Genomic DNA, 19,770 nt, shown 5'->3' on the forward strand with positions numbered 1-19,770 from the left:
CCCAGCCTTCAAATATAATTGCACCTACAATTTTATCTCTTTACTCCCATATACATTTAAATTGTTTCCTGGATTCTGACTGCGCAGGGAAGATACAGTTTATGTTCATTTTCAGATAGTGGAACTGTTAAGAAAAAGTTTTTACAACAAATAACTGTTCTTGTCATTACTATTATAGTTTCAGTTGTGCTTGCCACTAAAAATAAAATTGGCTCTTACACACACAAAGACAAGAATCCCAAAATTCATTTAATTTGGCTAGGAGCAAGTCTATATGCATATATATTCTCCTGTGAATCCTTGTAAGAATGTAATCAAACGAGTGGTCTATATGTGAAAGAATTTTAAACTCAGAAGAATCCTCACAAACAGTTTATTCTGACTTTAAAATTTTAGAAATTTAAAAAAATTGATATTAACTGCATTATAAAATTAATTTCTTCTTGATTGGGAAATCACTCGGAGAGCATGAGATGTTTAAACAGCCGTATAAATTATGTCATGGTCCATTCTGTTTAGTATATTCATTTTCTTGCTATGATAGATATAAACAATTTGATTTATTCTAACAGTTGTTCTAACAATTAAATAAATTATTCCCTTTTTTCAGTGAAAGATTGCTAATCTATTATTGATTGGTACTAGTGTTTCTAGTCACTTTACTTGATTAAAAGATTGTACTGTTAATTGATACTAGCATCATTGTATCTTAGAACAGAGAATAAATAGGATCAATGTTCTGCTTTGTTGAACATGGACTTTCCTCAGTGACTCTGCAACAAATTTGAAATTAAGTTGTATTAATGAAATGCCTCATTAAAGTGCTTAAATGTCAGAGAGAGAGGGCCTTGGAATGGACATCATTTGGTCATTTAAAAGGTACTTATTTATTTTTAAATAATTTTTTATTTTTTAGTGACAATTGACATACAATGTTATATATATCTTTTTTGAAATTAATTTATTTTTATGGTGACATTGGTTAATGAAATCCAATAAGTTTCAGCTGTACACTTTAACAGTAAGGCATATATATGTTTACACTGTGTGTTCACCTCCCATAGTTAGATTTCTTTCTGTCACCACATATTTGACTCTTTTACCTCATTTACCTCCCTGCTTCCCTCAATCCCTACCCTCTGGTAACCACTAGTCCATGAGTCTCTATTTGTTTTTCCTGTTCATTTGTTGCTTTGAGGTTTATATCCCACATATAATGATATCATGTGATTTTCAACTTTTTCTGTCTGGCTTATTTCACTTAGCATGATTATCTATTTTGAGGTCCATCCAGGTTGTCGCAAATGGCAGTATTTCATCTCTTCTTATGGCTGAGTAATATTCCATTGTATATATGTACCACTTCTTCTTTATCCATTCATCTGTTGATGGACATTTAGGTTACTTACATATCTTGGCTGTTATAAATAATGCTGCAGTGAACGTATGAATGTCTATGTCTTTTCGAATTAATGTTTTGGAATTCTTCCGGTAAATATCCAGAAGTGGGATTATAGAATCCTTCTTTGTCTCTTGTTATGTAATCTTTATTTTAAAGACTATTTTGTCTTAAGTAAGTATTGCTACCTTAGTTTTTTTGTTTGTTTGTTTCCATTTTCTTGAAATATCTTTTTCCATCTCTTTATTTTCATTCTGTGTGTCTTTCGATCTGAGGTGAGTCTCTTGTAGGCAGCATTTGTAAGGGTCTTGTTTTTTTTATACATTCAGCCACCCTATGTTTTTTGATTGGAGCATTTAATCAATACAACTGTAGTTATTGGCATTTTATTATTTATATTTTTGCTCTTTTTTCTTCTTCTTAAAAAAAGTCCCTTTAACATTTCTGTAATACTGGTTTGGTGGTAATGAATTTATTTAGTTTTTTCTTGTCTGTACTTAAAGATATTTATTGAGTATCTCTTACATGTCAGGCACTAGGCCAAGTAAAGAGGATGAAGAATGAAGAATGTCAAGGCCATAGGATCCAGGTGTCTGGGGAAGAGAGCGCATTGCTGCTGCTCTTCCTGGACCATTGTCAGTAATTGCAGGTATTCTTTCCTAAAGCTGAGCATTTTTCTTAATCCGGGGCTCTAGGCAGACAATACCAGTTGCTTGGCAGTGAAACTATTGGCTCTTTGTTTACAGTTACTATTATGTAGAAAAGGCCACTTGGTAATGACAGATTTCTTAGGAAAAAGTTACTAAATAAGGAGTTATTTGGATTAAAAGATGCTGAAAGATATTAAATCTTTTGTCATTTGCTTCAGTTGGAATGATTCCTTGACTTTAAGAAATATCGACCGAGGTTAGATAACACACTCAGTAGATGATTTCTCTCTTTGGGTAAACCCTAATTTCTAAGTAAATAGTCGTAGGAGTCACTAGAAGAAAATAAAAATATTTAATCTTTGCTTGAGTGAGCTTTAGAAGCATAAAGATAATAGAAGAAATAAAAAAGGAAAAGACCAAAAGCTATATCACACGAAAATTAAAAATTTCTTCACGTCAAAAACATCAAAAACAAAAGCTAGAAGGCAAGCAAAAATTCATGAGAAAAATTTGCAGCTAATATGGCAAAAGATTAATATCTTTAGTAAGAATAATAAGGTCTTATATAAACATTGAAAAAGAACCCAGTAGCTCAATGGGGAAAATGCCACAAAATGGACAGTGTAATTAAGAATTTCAGTTAGCTAATAAACATGTGAAAAATACAAGAAAATAATTTTTATTTCAAGATGTTTATTAGAACATTTTTTAAAATAGTGAAGAAAATATTAAACTTACACACAAAATAGAAAAATGTTTAAATTATGGTATGTCAGATTGAAGAATATATAGTTAATTATGTATATAAAAGGTACTTTTATAAATCTTTAAATTTATATTATAATCTGAACTATGTAAAATAATTCATAGACAAATATTTGAAGATACATTAATATCTTGTGGCTGCTGTTATTACCACAAACTTAGTGGCTTAAAACAACAAACATTTATTATGTCACAGTTCTGGGGGCCAGAAGTCTAAAATTAATGTCACTGAATTGAAATCAAGATGTTTGTGAAGCTGAGCTCTCTCAAGAGACTCTGGAGGAAAATCTGTTCCTTGTCTGTGTTGCTTCTTATTGCTGCAGGCATTCTTTGGCTTGTGGTTGCATTACTCCAATCTCAGTCATATTGCCTTCTCTTCTGTGTGTAAATTCCCTTGGCCTCTCTTGTATATAAGGGATTATGATTGCATCTAGGGCCCATTTAGACAATTCAGAATAATCTCCTGAATTTAGTTTAACTTAATTACATTTGTAAAGACCCTTTTCCATATAAATTAACACCAGTTCCAGGGATTAGACATGATGTTTGGAAGCAATTTTCAGCTTATTATAGAAAGTAATACATCAAAATTTTAATGATTATCTCTGGATATTGTGATTATGGAGGATTTGAATTTTATTTCTTATATCCAGGAAGACTCAAAGAAATAATAATAACTCCATGAGCTTCTCTTAAACTGTATCAGAAGTTGTTTAAACATTTTTGAATTCCTTTGGCTGCTCTGCTTAGATGTTCTGAAGGGATGTAAAAACATTACAAATATAACTTTTCTCCCCTCCAGTTTTATGATTTAGAAGTTATACCCTACCAGGACAGTTAAATAGAACTCCATTATTATTTTTCTTCCCATAAATTGCTTTCAAAAGATTTTTAACCACTAAACTATATTTAGTAATAATTTTCCCATTTTAATTAATGAGGGACATATGTAAATTTCAACTAGAATTTCTGATCATTATGAAATATCCAAATGCAAAGAATCTTAAGAATCAATGTAGAATTTCCATTAGGCTCTTTGAAATACTGAAAGTACTTTATAGATGATCACTATTATTCCCTTTGCAGGTAGTGGCTTTAATGGACATTTTATTCCTAAATGTCCTGGGAACCCTAGGTGGAGAATACCCTTAGAATTTATTTCTTGAAGTACTTTTAATAGATATTTTATTTCAAGTTATTCTCTCTCTGAGGGAAGTGTAATGGGACTGTGTCTACAAAATTAATCATTGAATCTAAAATTAAACTTGTATGTTTCTTTATAATCTTTAATATGACCATCTTTGCTTTTGTTAGGGTCCTTTAACTTTTGGAACAGCATTTAGAATTTTTTTTATATTAGTAACTACCTTAATTTACCTTTCATCTTCACTCTCTACCCTGCTTCAACTGATTTTAGCTTTAGAAAAAGGCAAGTGTCTTATTTCACTTTGATGGAGAGATGACAATGTGGTGAAATTTTAAGATTTAAAGACAAGAAAGCTCAGCTGTATGTTTATGACTGTAGGTACAAACAGGATCTCACCCATTCACTTCTGCTCAGATATACCAGTTCTTGAAGGTGTCTCCATTCATTTACAGGATCACACTGGAGTTAGGTACCCCAGGTTACTGGAAGGTTGAAATTTTATTCCCATCTAGCTGAAGATTTCTATCACAAATATTGCTACTATGGGCCCCTGTTATTCTCTACTCCTTTGAATTCCTCTAGTCCTGTCTTTAAGAAGTAAATGAGGGGAAATTTGAGTATTAGGTTTGGGACTACATAAAAAATGGTTAGCTTGAGGGGAAAGGAGGTGAATTTCAGTCCTTTAGGGTATTTTGTTTTGTTAAAGGTCAAGGTGGCCTTTGGTAAACCACAGTGAATTTTTCCTAAATGTTATATTTTATAGTAGAACTGTAACATAGCAGGAAAGTTTCTTTCTGCACAGCAAAGGAAACCATTGACAAAATGAAAAGGCAACCTACTAAATTGGAGAAAATATTTGCAAATCATGTGTCTCATTAGGAGTTAATATTCCAAAATATATAAAGAACTCATACAACTCGATAGCAAAAAACTTAAATAATCTAATTAAAAAATGGGCAGAGGGTCTGAATAGACATTTTTATAAAAACAACATACAAATAACAAATAGGAACATGAAAAGGTGCTCAACATCAGTCATAATCCGAGAAATGCAAATCAAAACCACGAGATATCACTTCACATCTGTTACAATGGCTATTATAAAAAAAAAAAAGAAAGAAATATAACAAGTGCAGGTGAGGATGTGGAGAAAAAAGAACCCATGTGTACTGTTGGTGAGAATGTAGATTGGTATAGCCACTGTAGAAAACAGTATGGAGGTTCCTCAAAAAAATTAAAAATAAAACTACCATGTGATCCAGCAATTCTACTTCTTGGTATTTATCCAAAGAAAACAAAATCAGTAACTTGAAAAAATGTATACATTCCCATGTTTATTGCAGCATTATTTACAATAGCCAAGATATGGAAACCACTTAAATGTTCATTGATGGATGAATGGATAAAGAAGCTGTGGTATATACATACAGTGGAATATTATTCAGCCACAAAAAGAGTGAAATCTTGCCATTTGTGACAATGCGTTTGGACCTTGAGGGCATCATGTTAAGTGAAATGTCAAACAGAGAAAGACAAATACCATATGATCTCTTATATGTTGACTCTAAAACAAAAAACAAAACTCATAGATAAAGAGAACAGATTGGTGTGTTGCCAGAGGGATGAGATAGGGGGTGGGTGAAATGGGTGAAGGGAGTCAAAAGGTACAAAGTTCCAGTTACAAAATAAATAAGTCCTGGAGATGTAATGTACAGCATGACAATTATTGTTAACAAAACTGTATTGTGTATTTGAAAGTTGCTAAAAGAGTAGATCTTAAAAGTTCTCACCATAAGAAAAAATTTTGTAACTAGGTATGATGATGGATATTAACTAAGATTTATTGTGGTGGTCATTTTGCAATATATATAAATATGGAATCGTGTTGTATGCCTGAAACTAATATAATGTTGTATGCCAATTATACCTTAAAGAGAAAAGAGAATTTCCTGCTTCAAACAATAAGTATGGCATGACCAAGTTCACGATTTTATTTAAAGTTTATTGTATGCTGCAGTATCTACCTTCCCCCCTTTTCATACATACTGGTTAAAATCTTCATAATTTATCCAGAATGGTATTATTTCATCAGTACTGGTAAAATACTTGGTAAGTGAACTGAATTGACATTTCTTAGTATGAGTATAAATAAATATCCTGATTGCCTAGGAATTTTAATTTTTTTATTTTTAACTTTTAATTACAAGTAGTTATGATCCATACCTTTGAATGGAATCTATGTACTTAGCAAAATATGCATGCAAAGGGACTAAAAAATAATAGAATTAAACAAATCTATAATTTTGAAAATCTCAAAAAGCTTTACTAGATATGCTAGAATCAAAGACTTGGCAAGGATGCTTATTTTAAGTATTACCAGAGGAAAGTAGAAGTGCAGTGGTCAGCCTTTAAGCCCAAACTATGTCAGTGGAGTTGAGGTTAGAGTTCTGTTTGTCATAGAAGTGTTATGATATTTTTCTGAACCAATATTTCTTCCACATATTGAAACGTGTGTTAATTTCTTTTAATACTCAGAGGCTGAATGGACTGTGATAGCCTTTGGGCATATTGTTTATAAAGCTTAAGAGTCATAAAGATAGGTTTGGAGAATGATTCTTCTGTAGGATGAATTACCACAGGATGAAAACTGGCCACAGTGTTGGAGTTGCTGTTGAGTTAGGAACTTAGTGGATTTAAGAGAGAAGGTGCCAGTGAAGTAGCATTCTGTTTTTTATTACATTGTACTATAATGATACTGTTAGGCAAAGGAGAAACAAAAGTATACATATGTATTTTTTGAAGTCCCCCGCCCTGTGGAATTTTTCTTAAAATTTTCTTGAGACATTGGAGGAATTAATAATGCTGTCTTTATTTTTACAAATGTGCCAAAAGGGGATCTTTGAAGGAAAATTAAATATATTTCTGAGCATATATCAGTTTTTAAAATAGAATAAAATGTTTTATGACAGAATACCATATTTTATCTATATTATTTTAAGATTTCTATTATTTAAGCTCCTAGAAGGTAGAGTATAACTATTTTGATAAATTTCTATGTTTCAAAAGGTTTCTGTAGGAGACAACTCATGAACTGATGAACAGATAAACAAATTATATCACATCCATAAAACAGACTAGTACTCAGCAATAGAAAAGAGCAAACCATTGATACATGCAACAACATGGATAAATCTCAAATGCATTATGCTAAGAAGCCAGACACAAAAGGGTTACATACTGTATAATTCCATTATATGACATTCTGGAAAAACAAACGTATAGGGGCAGAAATCACTTCAGTAGTTACCAGGTACTAGGGATAGAGAAAAGAAATTGACTATAGAAAGACACAAGGCAACATGTTTAGATGATGGAAACATTCTATATCTTCATTGTGGTCGTGGTTATATGACTGTACCATTTGTCAAAACACCTTAGTTAAAAAAGGATGAATTTCACATTTTGTAAATTATACTCCATTAAATCTGCCCTCCCCCCCCCCGCCCAAATAAAGTTATAGTATGCGAAGTAGGTCCTCAACAAATATTAATTTGCTGGAATTAGAATAATACCTGCTGCCTGCTAGCCACTAGCCCATTTTATCAGAGTTTTTAGTTGCAAATAACAGAAACTGATTTTGGCTGATTTTAACAGAAGAGAAATTTATTGAAAGGACATTGGGTATCTCAGAAAACTTATAGGGAGGATGCAAGAGTAGGCTTGGAAAGCAGACAATAGCAAGGAAGGCTAGGGAGCACCTAGAACCTAGAATAACACTGTGGACCCTGTCTGGAGAGGAACTGCTGCCTCTGCCTTTAAACTCTGGATGCCACAGCTTGCCCCACTGTCACCAATGGTACTGGAAAGTAGCCACCGATGTCACATTGCTGCCACTTCTGCCTCTGTACACTTGATATTGATGTTGCAGTTGTCTTAGCTGCCTGCATCTGCCACTATAACATGTTCTCCTTGGTCTCTTCTTCATTGTCACAGCAAAGTTTAAAATCTTACTTTCTTTAGTCCTTATTCTACTAGCAAATAAGCTAGCATTCTGTTAATTTTTATTATTGTATGATGCTGTTTATGAGTATGTAACAGTTCAGCTTCATATATGATATTTGATTTTTAGGCTGATTTTTAAGGTTTTATTTTTTAGAGCAATTTTAGGTTTATAGTAAAATTAAGAGGAAAATAGAGAGATTTCCTATATATATGTATAGCTTTCTCCATTATTTAGGCTGATTTTAATTTGAAGAATAGTTCAAATTAAAGAATGACTAATAATTGAACATAGTAAGTAGTCAATAGATGTTAAATTTATAAAAGTAAGAAAAAAGTATGTTTTTCTTATAACTCAAAAATGTGTTAAAATACAAAAATAAACAGTACACTAAAAGAGTGTACCATGATCAAGTGGAGGAATCTCAGGCCAGATTATTATTGGAAAATGCATTAGTAGACTATCATTGCAAAAAGTCAAGTGAGAAAAATCTTGGGCTTGCCTTCTTAGAATCTACTGAAATGACTATATGCACTAGTAAGGACATTTAAGGAAACCAAAGAAAACGTGATGAGAGGGTAGACATTGTCTGGAAGGAGGCTGCAGGAATGAAAGGTGGGGAGGATAGTGAGAAGCAGAAGAAAGAAGCCTCTTGTCCTTAGTTTGTCTTTGTTTCATTTGTCTTGCTTTCCTAAGAGGTGGTGCAGAGGTTAAGAAGTAGCATAAAATGGAGCACAGATTTGAGAGACTGCCTTGTGCTGGAAGAAAGGCAGAGTTAGAGAATGCGGGGTTAAAAATGGATGATCATGTCTATCAACATTTAATTTGGCTCCTATGGAATGAAGTGGAGGCACTCGACAATAGGCGATGTTCAGGACCTCTAATCAGCTGCACACTCTCCCCATGCAGCAAGAGAAGCGGCTTTGTTAAAAATCTTAGAATAGTAGAGGAGAAGGAGACAGATAGCAGCTTTGTACCCTTGCCTGAGATGCTGCAGAAGTTGTTACTCACTAGACATTCACTTTTTTTTCAGATCCAGTAAAAAATGAACACTTGGGCGTTTTGCTTCATGCAGGTTTAGTTAGCAATCTGATTATCAAGTGGGGAGACTAACCATATGCATCAAAGCCAAGTCTCAGCAGCTCAGCTTTGGATAGTCGTATGAGGATGATAAATAAGTAATAGGACGCCCAAGCAGTTACCAATTGGATACAAGAGGTAGAGAAATTTGTTATGAAGTGATCAAAAGAAACAATGTAAAGAATATATTAAAACAAAGCTAAAGAGTGCATCATAATCACAATCATTATTTATTCACTTAATCACTCAAAAAATATTCAGTGCCTACCCACTCTGTTCCAAACACTAGTAATATACAGAAAGTACAGCAGAGAAGGCAGACAGGCCTATTTCCTGCCCTTGAGGGGTTAACTGTCTACTGGGAAGTAGACCCATTGAGTACAATCAAGAAGTGCTGTGCTCATGGTTAGCATTTCCCAGCATCCAAGACAGTCAAGCATAATATAAGCTCTGAAGATGAAGAGTTGTGGAGGAACATAGGAGTTTTAAGACAAAGAGAATATCAGAATTTTAGCCTGGTTGCAGGAAAAAAAAACACACATGGCTTTAGAGAAAATAACAGAAATCCAAAATTGGCAAACTGTAATAAAAGCTAGCAGAGAGAAGAAAGTCAGTGTTTGGCAATGAAAGGTAAACATAAAGACAGAGTCAAATGTAAAAAAGTTAAAATGCTGGAAAAATATATAAAGTGCAAAAATTATTTAATATTTGTGAAGAAATTTCTAGTTAAAATCTGAGGAAAAATTGAAAGCAGAATTATAGATTAAGCTACATGAATGAGAACAACAACAACAAAAAAACCTGTGTATTGAATGAAGAAATTAAGCCTCAATCAGGTTAAGTCGCTTTCTCAGAATCACAGAGCCAGTGATGGAACTGAGGATTAGATCCTAGGCTGTCTATTTTCAGAACCTGAACTCTTAACCATTACATATTACTGCCCTTTTTAATTAGAGGTATAATTTTGCACAGTCATTAAAAAAATTCTTGGCAATCTTTTTTCTAAGTGATGTATTTGTTGTTAGTTTCATGATGATGGTTGAGTTTGTGCTTTGTATCTTATTGGTGTTTTTCCATGTATGAATAGATCCATTATGCAGTTTCTGAGGCTTTACCTTAATCCTGACTTTATAAATGTTTCTTAAATGTCTCAGATATACCTGCAGCACTTTGTTTATCAACATTTGCCTTTAAAAAAAAAACTTTATTGAGATATAATTTACCTACCATACAATTCACCCTTTTAAAAAATATAGTTCACTGACTTTTAGAATATTCACAAAGTTGTATAACTATTACCACTCTATATTTTTGTTTTTATTACCCCAAAAAGAAACCTTTTAGTTATTGGCAGCCATTCCTCATTCCTTCCTACCACCAGCCCCTGGCAACCACTAATCTACTTTCTGTTTCTATGAGTTTGCCTGTTTTGGACATTTCATATAAATGGAATCATGTAGTATGTGGCTTTTTTGAATCACTTCTTTCACTAGCATTCTGTTTCCAAAGTTTACCCAGCATGTGTCAGTACTTTATTCCTTTTTAAGAAATTGGGGTAAAATATGAAAATATAAATTTCACCATCTTAATAATTTTTAAGTGTGCAGTTCTATGGCCTTAAGCACTTTCTCAGAATCTGCTGAGAAATTCTTGTGCTTCATTTCTTCTTATTGCTGAATAATATTCCATTGTATGGATGTACCACATTTTGTTCATCTATTCATCATTTGATGAGCATTGGATTGATTCTACTTTTCGGTTATTATGAATAATTGTGCTTTGAACATTCATGTACCAGTACTTACTTTTAATCTGAAATACCTCAACCATGATGAGAAAGAAAGATCTTTGGAACTGTATTTCAAGTGCATTTCTTAGACTAATGAGGTAGTGTGAATATGTTCTCTTGGTTGATGAGCAGGTGGTCTTATTCTCGTTTTCAAGATGAGAAGACAGTATATAGCTCAAAGTAGTATTGTGAAAGGTCGATGAGTATGTAACAGTTAAGACCAACAAAAGTTAAATGATCTCTTCACATGGCAGGTATTGGGGATGGAAGTCAGCTTTCAGAGGGGAAGGAAAGACAGATTCTCGGGCGGCTGTAGATCGAAATTTGAAGTTAATCTTTGGGCTTCACCCTGTTTCCTTCCTCCTCCTGTCAGCATCTTTTGTCCTCCCATTACCAGGCTTTCCTGCCACTCTATTACAGCAGTTCCAGTTGCTCCTCCTCTTCCTCACTTTCCCTCCTTTCATATGATTAATTATCAACTTGCTTTGCACCACCTCTGTGCCCAATAAACCTCTGTTGCTTAGTTTGTTTGCCTTTTGAAGGGCAGGAGCGGTGTGTGTATTTATTTGTTAGCCCTGTAAATGATGGAATGCCTAGTAATCTAAAGGAGAGATTTTGAGGCTCAACAGGCTTTTAATTCATACCACTCAACCTATTGTATCTATTTAAAAAGAAGGCACTTGGAGTAGGGAAGGAAAAGATAGGAATCTGAGGTTTTTATAATCCTTTGGGAAAGTGTCTCTACCTAAAAAAATTCCAAGACGGAATGGTATAACATAAGAACTTTAAAAGGTGATAGACAGTTCAGTACAAATGCAGAGAAAGAAGTCTCTCAGCTGAATCCCATTTCGGAGGAAATAACCATTTTAGTGGAGAGTGCATAGAAAGGGAACGGTATGATGGAGTAAGGGGCAATTTTGGAGCTTGGGACATTTAGATAGAGGCAGACTGCTAGACGAGGTCTGATCTCTATTGAAGGGAGAAGTTGGTCACTATATGCCATTCCACTGTATTCTTGAAAATTACCAATGGTAGTAATTTATACAGTCACTTATTGTTTGTTTAATTACCATGTATCACAATAATGATTATGTATTGTCAAATTCCTGTTATGTTTTATTTTTTTTAGAAAACTACATATAACCTTTGTAGTTAGAAACAGTGCTCGATTGCCCTCAACAGAAAACATTACGGGTGGATAAGAATATTGATAGGCAGGTGAGACTTTGTGATACTCTTAATATCACAGCATTCTTTTCAGCAATCATTTAATGAAACAAAGTGCTAGGTCCTGCAGGTATTAAGTGAAAGCCAAGATCCCATCCCAAAGAGGTGTATAATTTGATGGTTGAATATCAAATCACCATAATAAACTGTGCGAACTACTAAGATGCAGGCAGAACACTTTAGGAACTTTTGGCTCAGGGTGAGAGTGGTCAGGGGAGGCTTTCTGGAGGAAGTAATAGTTGAACTCTCTTGAATGATAAGTAGGAGCTGGTTGGGCACAGAAATTAGGGGAGCTGAGGGATATTACTGGTTCTTACAGACAGAAAGAACAACACAAGCATAGGTAGAGGATTCTCTGCCTGTATTTACTGCTAACTCAGGGAGGGAGGGACCGATAAGCATTCATGAGATGGGAAAGGAGATATAAAACAATATACTTGATTCTGCTGAGAAAGGGCACATGGTTCACTTACAGGAGATGCATTCCTTTGTGCCACCAGGGTGTCATTTAATGAATCACCTGCCTCTTATATTGTACAACATGGTCTGCTAGTGGCTTGATAAAATTAATGTACCTTCAACAAATGAGCAATTTACTTTCTTCTTGTAAAATCAGGGCTAGTAAGTTGCTATGCATACTTTTAGCTGTCTATATAGGTTTAAATTTTTTCTTAGAACAAAAATCTAAAGGGAATTTTATGGACAAAGAATCTTCAAATAAAATGCTTAGGTATTCTTAGATGTCATCATAAAAAAATATTATTAATTGGCAATGATGGGCTTAATGCTTAAAGTTAGCTTGAAAAGCTCCATTCAGACCCCGGTGTCCACCAATAAGGGATTGGTTGAATGAATCATGTTATATAATCAGATACTATTCAACTCTAAACATTCAGCAATTGTAGAAGAATGTTATGACATAGAAAGATGCCCACCATGTTTTTAAATGTCAAAGAGCAGTCTATAAGACAGTGAATAACATGGTTTCACTTTGCTAAAATGTATATTAACTGGTAAGCTGCAGACCTTAGTAGCCTGGGAGAATAAAATAGGTCCTATTTATGTTCTCCAAATGATAATAACTCATCCTGCCCCTCCTTTCCCAACCTGTTGGATTCCGGTCCTCAGTTATTTCTGAGACACCTAAATGTCAGCAGTGGCCACCATGAAGAACCAGCAATGTTTTTTTTTGTCTTTGGCTTACCCTTGTTGACAAATGCTGCCCCTAATGAGCTTCGCTGAGGTACTGCTCAGGACCTCAGGGCCTTGATAGAGAAGCAGCTACCAGCTACCAAAGCCCTTATTTTGGGGTTATAGAGAGGTGCTGGGTTCTGTTCAGAGGTGGGGATAAATGACTTCCTTCTCAAATCTGGGCCATGCTTTGTTGCCTGGGCCTTGAATCAAGCACAAAGTCCACAGACACACTCAAGAAATCAAGCAATTCCTTTATTGTTGGTCTTCATTCTTTATCCACAGAGTTCAGACTTGGCAAGGTCAAAGCAGAAGTTACTGTGTTCCTAAATTCAACCCGATGCTTCCCTTGTTTTACTTTCTGGAAAAGGGCACCATCATTTGCCTCATTGTTCAAACCAAAAACCTGAGAGGCATTCCAGATGTCTGCTGTTACTTTCACATTTAGCCCTCAAGGCTTCTTCTTTCTTCTGTTTCACTATCTTGGAAATCTATTAATTCTTGTTTCCACTGCCTCAGAGTTCAGACTGCCATTTCTCATCTGAATTATATTAATAGCCTCCTAATCATTTCTGAAGCTTCCAGTCCTTCTTCCCCTATGATTTAGCCTCTACTCTCCTTTAGTATGAAATACATAGCCCTTATGGTCTAGCCCTGGTACATCTTCATTCTTTCTCCTGACACTTAGTCTGCTTAATTATTGTTTCTATTCTCCCAGACATCTGTGCCATTTTTTTTTCTTGTGGCAAAATAGATATAAAATTTACTATTTTAAAAAATTGAGGTATAATTGACATATTAGTTTTAGATATATAACATTCTAATTTGATATCTGCATATATTGTGAAATGAGCACCACAGTAAGTCTAGTTAACAGCTGTCACCTCACATAGTTACAATATTTTTGTGTGATGGGAACTTTTAAGATTAATTCTTTTCGTTACTTTCAAATATACCATACAGTATTATTAATTATAGACACCATGCCATACATTATATCCCTATGATTTATTTATTTTGTAAATAAAATCACTATTTTAAGTGTACAATTCAGTGGCATTAAGTACTTCACGATGTGTAACTATCGCCACTTCCTATTCCCAGAACTTTTCCATCATTCCAAATGGAACATCTGCATCTTTTTACATGCTCCTTCCTCTGAATTAAGTGCCCTATCCCACTGCTGTCACCTGTTTCTCCTAAGGATCTCTCCATACTTAATTCTAATGCCATCTTGTCTGAGAAACTTTGCCTAATTTAGACGAGTTAGGTGCTTTTTTCTTTCTGTTCTTCCTTGGCACTCTGGACAAATTCCTATCATGACACATCCACAGTATTATGATTGTAGGTTTATTTCACTAGACTTTGAGGTCTGTGAATGAAGTGTCTGATAGTCTTTTATCTCTGCATCCTTGGATTCTAGCATTGTGCCTGCTGTGAATAAATGATTGGACTCAGCTTCTCATCAGCTATGCAAATTAGCACTTACTCACATGTTAGCATTGAATAAAAATCACGTAGCAAGTCTAAAAGAAATTTCATAAATATAGGCTTTTCCCCTTTTCCATTAGATATTCATGGAAATTTATTTTTGTGGGTTGCTCTGAGTATGTAATTTCTCAGGCAGTTGCACATAGTCTCCTGTATTGATAATTTTAGTGAGTGATGGGTTGAGTTACGAGTGTACAGTAACTGGATGAGGGCACAAGGATTAGTGACAGTAAAAATTTTACAAAATTCCGAGAGTATGTGTGTCTTAAATATCAAGAATAATGAATTTCCAAGACTGTTGTATTTGTCAGGTTATGAACTACAAAAGAAAGAAGGAATCGAAGTCATTATTTTTGTGCTATTGGATGGAAGATCAGTGAAAAGATGTTGGAACAAGTTCAGGTACTAGGCAGGGCTTAAGGGCACAGTAATATCTTTTTTCCCTTCTGTTCACTTTTTGTTCCCGAGAACAGGAAAATAGATGGGAATAATTCTTAAAAGAGCTGCTCCTAAATCTGTTTTGGCACCCCTAACTTCTCACAGTAGTTCAACATTTCTCTCCTCGCCCTTATGTGAGATGCTGAATTTTATCAAGAGGGGTGGGACAGAGGTGGTAAAATTCCTAGAATGAAAATTAGATGTATGGATCTATCACTCATGTACTTTTATTTCACTTCCTTTTTCCTTAAATGAAGTAAAATCCTAAGCATATGATTTAAATCCTGTTCAGCCAACTGCTTAACTCAAAAGGTCAATCTTCATCACTCCATTTACACTAAACAAACATATTTGTTGTAGCAAGAGAAGAGATCTGAATCAAGAAGAAAATGTAGTAAAGTGATTCAGTTGTCTAATCAGGCATGTGACTTGAACATAATTTGAAGGATCCTTAAAGTTTCTTTTTTTAAAGGCTTGAAATCAGAAATTTGCGAGTGACACAACATGAGACATGCAGATCAGATTGAAGTTCTTGCATTTTCTTTTTTCTTTCAATTCTTGAATTGTACTCTTTCATTTTCTTTCCTGTTTGAAGTCTAGTGAAGAAAGGAAGTGAGAGTAATTTAAAGTGAAATTAGATTGTACATTTGCATATTGTAGAACTAGTGGTATTTTGGATTTACAATTTATGATACAAATGACTTAGCAGTAGTTGTTTTTCACACAACACATTTAGCAATTTCTGTTTCAAGACGTTGAAAAAATAGTAGCTTGGTAGTGTGATTTACCTGCTAAGAGTTTTTAAGTCATCAGTATTAAGACTTAAAAAAAATCTCTAAATGCCAATAAAACCATCTGATTCTTGCTTTTAATTGCCTGCCTAATTCATCCACTGTTAATTTAGGGTCACATCATGCACTGATGTAACTGAATGGCTTTTGCTCCCCAAATAAGTCATTTAAAATATAAGTAGCGACCCAACAAAAGGATGTGCAACATGGATTTTTTTTCTAATACGCTTAGTGAAAGTGTTTAAGGATGTTCTATATTTTCCGAACAAAGCGGATGTTGTGATTTTGTTGATTTATTTGCCTAAAGGGATGTATAATTTAGAGGAAACTGCTTTTCAAGTAAAAAAACATGTGGGCACTGCTGCATGCAGGGTACTATGGTGGTATTATAATTTAGACATCTATTAGGCCTTTCATATAACCAAATGATCCACAGTTATATAAAGAGGAGTAATTCTGAAGCTTTAGCTCTTAATATATGGGAAAGTCATAGATCACAAACATAGACTGTCTCCTGCATGCTGATGGATTACATTTGAATGTTTGGCCAGTGGAAAAACTTTCAAGGTATACTTTGGATCCTTTTAAGTAAGTGTAGACATGAACTATGCTTTTAAAGGAGTTGAGGATAGGGGCTGCTGAAGAAGAAAGAAGGCTTTGTTTAGGGACCTAGTGAATGAAACATAGCTGAAGAGATTTGGATTTCAGCTCTACCAAAATAATGCATGCAAAATTATTATGTAAGTTTAACATGATGTAGAAGATGTAATCATAATGACATTTTTATTTGAGAAGGTTGACTTATCTTTTTTTAACACCAGAACAAAAGGATATAGAATGAAAAATGGATCTCTGTCCAGTCCCTGAACTCCAGGCTTCCAGCTTGCTCTCTCAGAAGCAACTGCTGTTATTAGTTTCTTGTGTATCTAGATGGGTCGGTTCTAAAAATGTATTCTCAATATTATCACAATACAAAACTTGGTGGGCTTAAGTCAAGTTGTATATTGAATCTCGTTTTCATACTTCAAAAGGTAGGATAGAGATGAGGTTTAGCTTTAGAAGCAGCAGCCTACCTGGGTCATATAAGTATTTCTCAACTTTCATACATTATATGTTACTGGAAATACATATAAAAGTCAAATACATGGACCTCAAACATTAGACTCACATGTTTTGGGGGAAGTTTAGAGTGCTAAAAGCTACTACAAAACCCTTTAACTTTACCTAATTTTTTAAAGCACAGTCTTTGATGACTCTTACATAGAGTTTTCAGAAAATTATGAAAATGGCTTCTGTCCATTGAGACTGAATGGTAGTCTTTTTCAGGATATTTAAGGCTTTGATATTTGCCTCAGTGGTTCTCCCTTTATGGTACTATGCTGTTTATCATTACTGTAAATTCTTTTCACCTTCCTTTCCTCTAGAGTACTCCCTGCATATTTCATTATACTCCTTATTGCATTTAGCCAATGGTCACTAAAAAAAGGCAGAGAGTGTATGTGAAGGGATTAAAATAATGAATAAAAATCTTTTAACTTTTGAGACCCCAAAAGGTGGTGATCATGGCACAGGTTAGGGATATTTTGAAATTGAGAGGATAATTCTAGGTCAGAGTTTCCCAAACTTATTAACCATAGAATACTTAAAAAAATGTGAAAATGAAATACATAAGATGTATAATAGTGCTTGGATTTAAACATAGCAAAACTGTTTTACAGAGGAGTTAGTTACTATAAGAAATGTACGGGATTTGAATCTTTTCCTCTTTTCTTTTATAACAGGGTTTCAGTCTATAAGTAAAAAATTTTAATTATGAACAAAAGGAATAAAAATTGCAAGATAAAAGTGTTTTAATTATAGATATTTTGGTTTTATAATACAAAACAACATTAAAAATGAAAACAATGTTTTGTATTTTATACATATCCTCTGTTTACGATTAGGAACCATGTTGCTCATATCTGATCCTCATCAGATTTATTTATTTTGTTGGGAGTGTTTTGTTGCAGCATAAGCCCATTTCAAAAAGGCCTTTTGTAACAGAGAGAATAGCATGAACTGCAGTTTTGCCATCATCTACAGCTCTTGATTGAAATAGGCAGCTCTGAAAATTATAAATTTTTTCATGTTGGACAGCTCATCTTCTAATTTTTTTAGAAACCAAATATTGTGATTCTTTTCACATTGAGGGGTTCTGGCTTTTTGCTTGCTTAGGTCAGGTATAGGTCTATGGGGAACAACTAAGTGGTATAAATATTTCATATAATAAATAAAATATCACAAACATGTTGAAGTAAAATGACAGGATTCATAACATAGACCAGCATTTATTGAATTGGCAATACGTGTTCTGTGTAACTGATTGTTGGTAAATACTCTAGGTAAATCATAGATCAGGCGTTCTTGGTGTTGTCAGGTATTGTGAACCATTTCTTTTTGTACCCTCTCACTTTAATAAACTTTTAAACCAAAGTATATCTATATATACAGAAAAGTACAAATAATTATACAACTAGATGAATTATCACAAATAAACATGTCCTTGTCATCCAGATTAAGAAATAAAATATTATCTGCATTCCCAGAAGCATCCTTCATGACTTATCCTTTCTCCCATCACTACCTTTTTTTTTTTTTTATACTGAAAAGTTAATCACTATCCTAATTTCTAACACAGGTTACTTTTGCCCATTTTGTATTTTAATATGTATTCTTTTCTTTTTTTCCTCTCAACAGAATATTAGTTTAATTTACCTGTGTTGTTGTATATATCAATTATTCATCTTAATTCCTGTGTGGTATTCCACTGTGTACATATGTCATAATTCCAAATCCATTTTGTTTTTAATGGACTCTTAAAAACTGGTCATTTTTTGTTTAGGGCTATTACAAATTGTGCTTCTATGGATATTCCGATACATGTTTTTTTGGTATTCATATATGGTATATTTAGGAGTGGAATTGCTAAGTCATACAATGTATTTATATTCAACTTCAATGGATGCTACCAAATAGCTTTCCAAAGTGGATGTTTTGTTCTTATCAGTGGTTATGTATGCTACACTACATCCTTATCAACGCATATTATTACTCATTTTTTTAAATTTTAGTAGTTCTCGTAGATATGTGATGGTATCTCATTTTGGTGTTAATTTATATTTCTCTGATGCCTTATAGAGTTGCACATTTTTTTGTGTTTATTGATGGTTATTTGGGTATCTTTTTAAGTGAAGTATCCATTCAAGTACCTATTTTTTTTTTATAATAGCTTTATTGAGGCATAACTCACATACCACACAATTCACACATTTGAAGTGTACAGTTTAATGACTTTTATAATATAGTTACAGAGTTGTACATTCATCACCACATCAATTTTAGAGTGTTTTTCATTAGGCCCAAAAGAAACCTTGCACTCCTTAGTTGTTACCACCCAACCTTCCTTCTCAGCCCTCCCCACTGCTACCGCTCGCCCCAGCCCCTGGAAACCACTAATCTATTTTCTGTCTCTATAGATTTGTCTATTCTGGGCATTTCATATAAATTTCACATACAATAGCCCATTGTGATTGGCTTCTTTCACTTAACATAATGTTTTCAGGGTTCATCCATATTTCAGCATTTATCAATACTTCATTCCTATTGATTGTCAAATAATATTCCATTATATAGATATACTACATTTTATTTACGCATTCATCAGTTGATGGGCTCTAAGGTTGTTTCCACCTTTTGGCTATTATGAATAATGCTGCTATGAACATTCATATCCAAGTTCTTATGTGCCAGCATATGTTTATTT

Source organism: Pteropus alecto, unplaced genomic scaffold, assembly GCF_000325575.1.
Source record: "Pteropus alecto unplaced genomic scaffold, ASM32557v1 scaffold86, whole genome shotgun sequence".
Taxonomy (NCBI): Eukaryota; Metazoa; Chordata; class Mammalia; order Chiroptera; family Pteropodidae; genus Pteropus; species Pteropus alecto.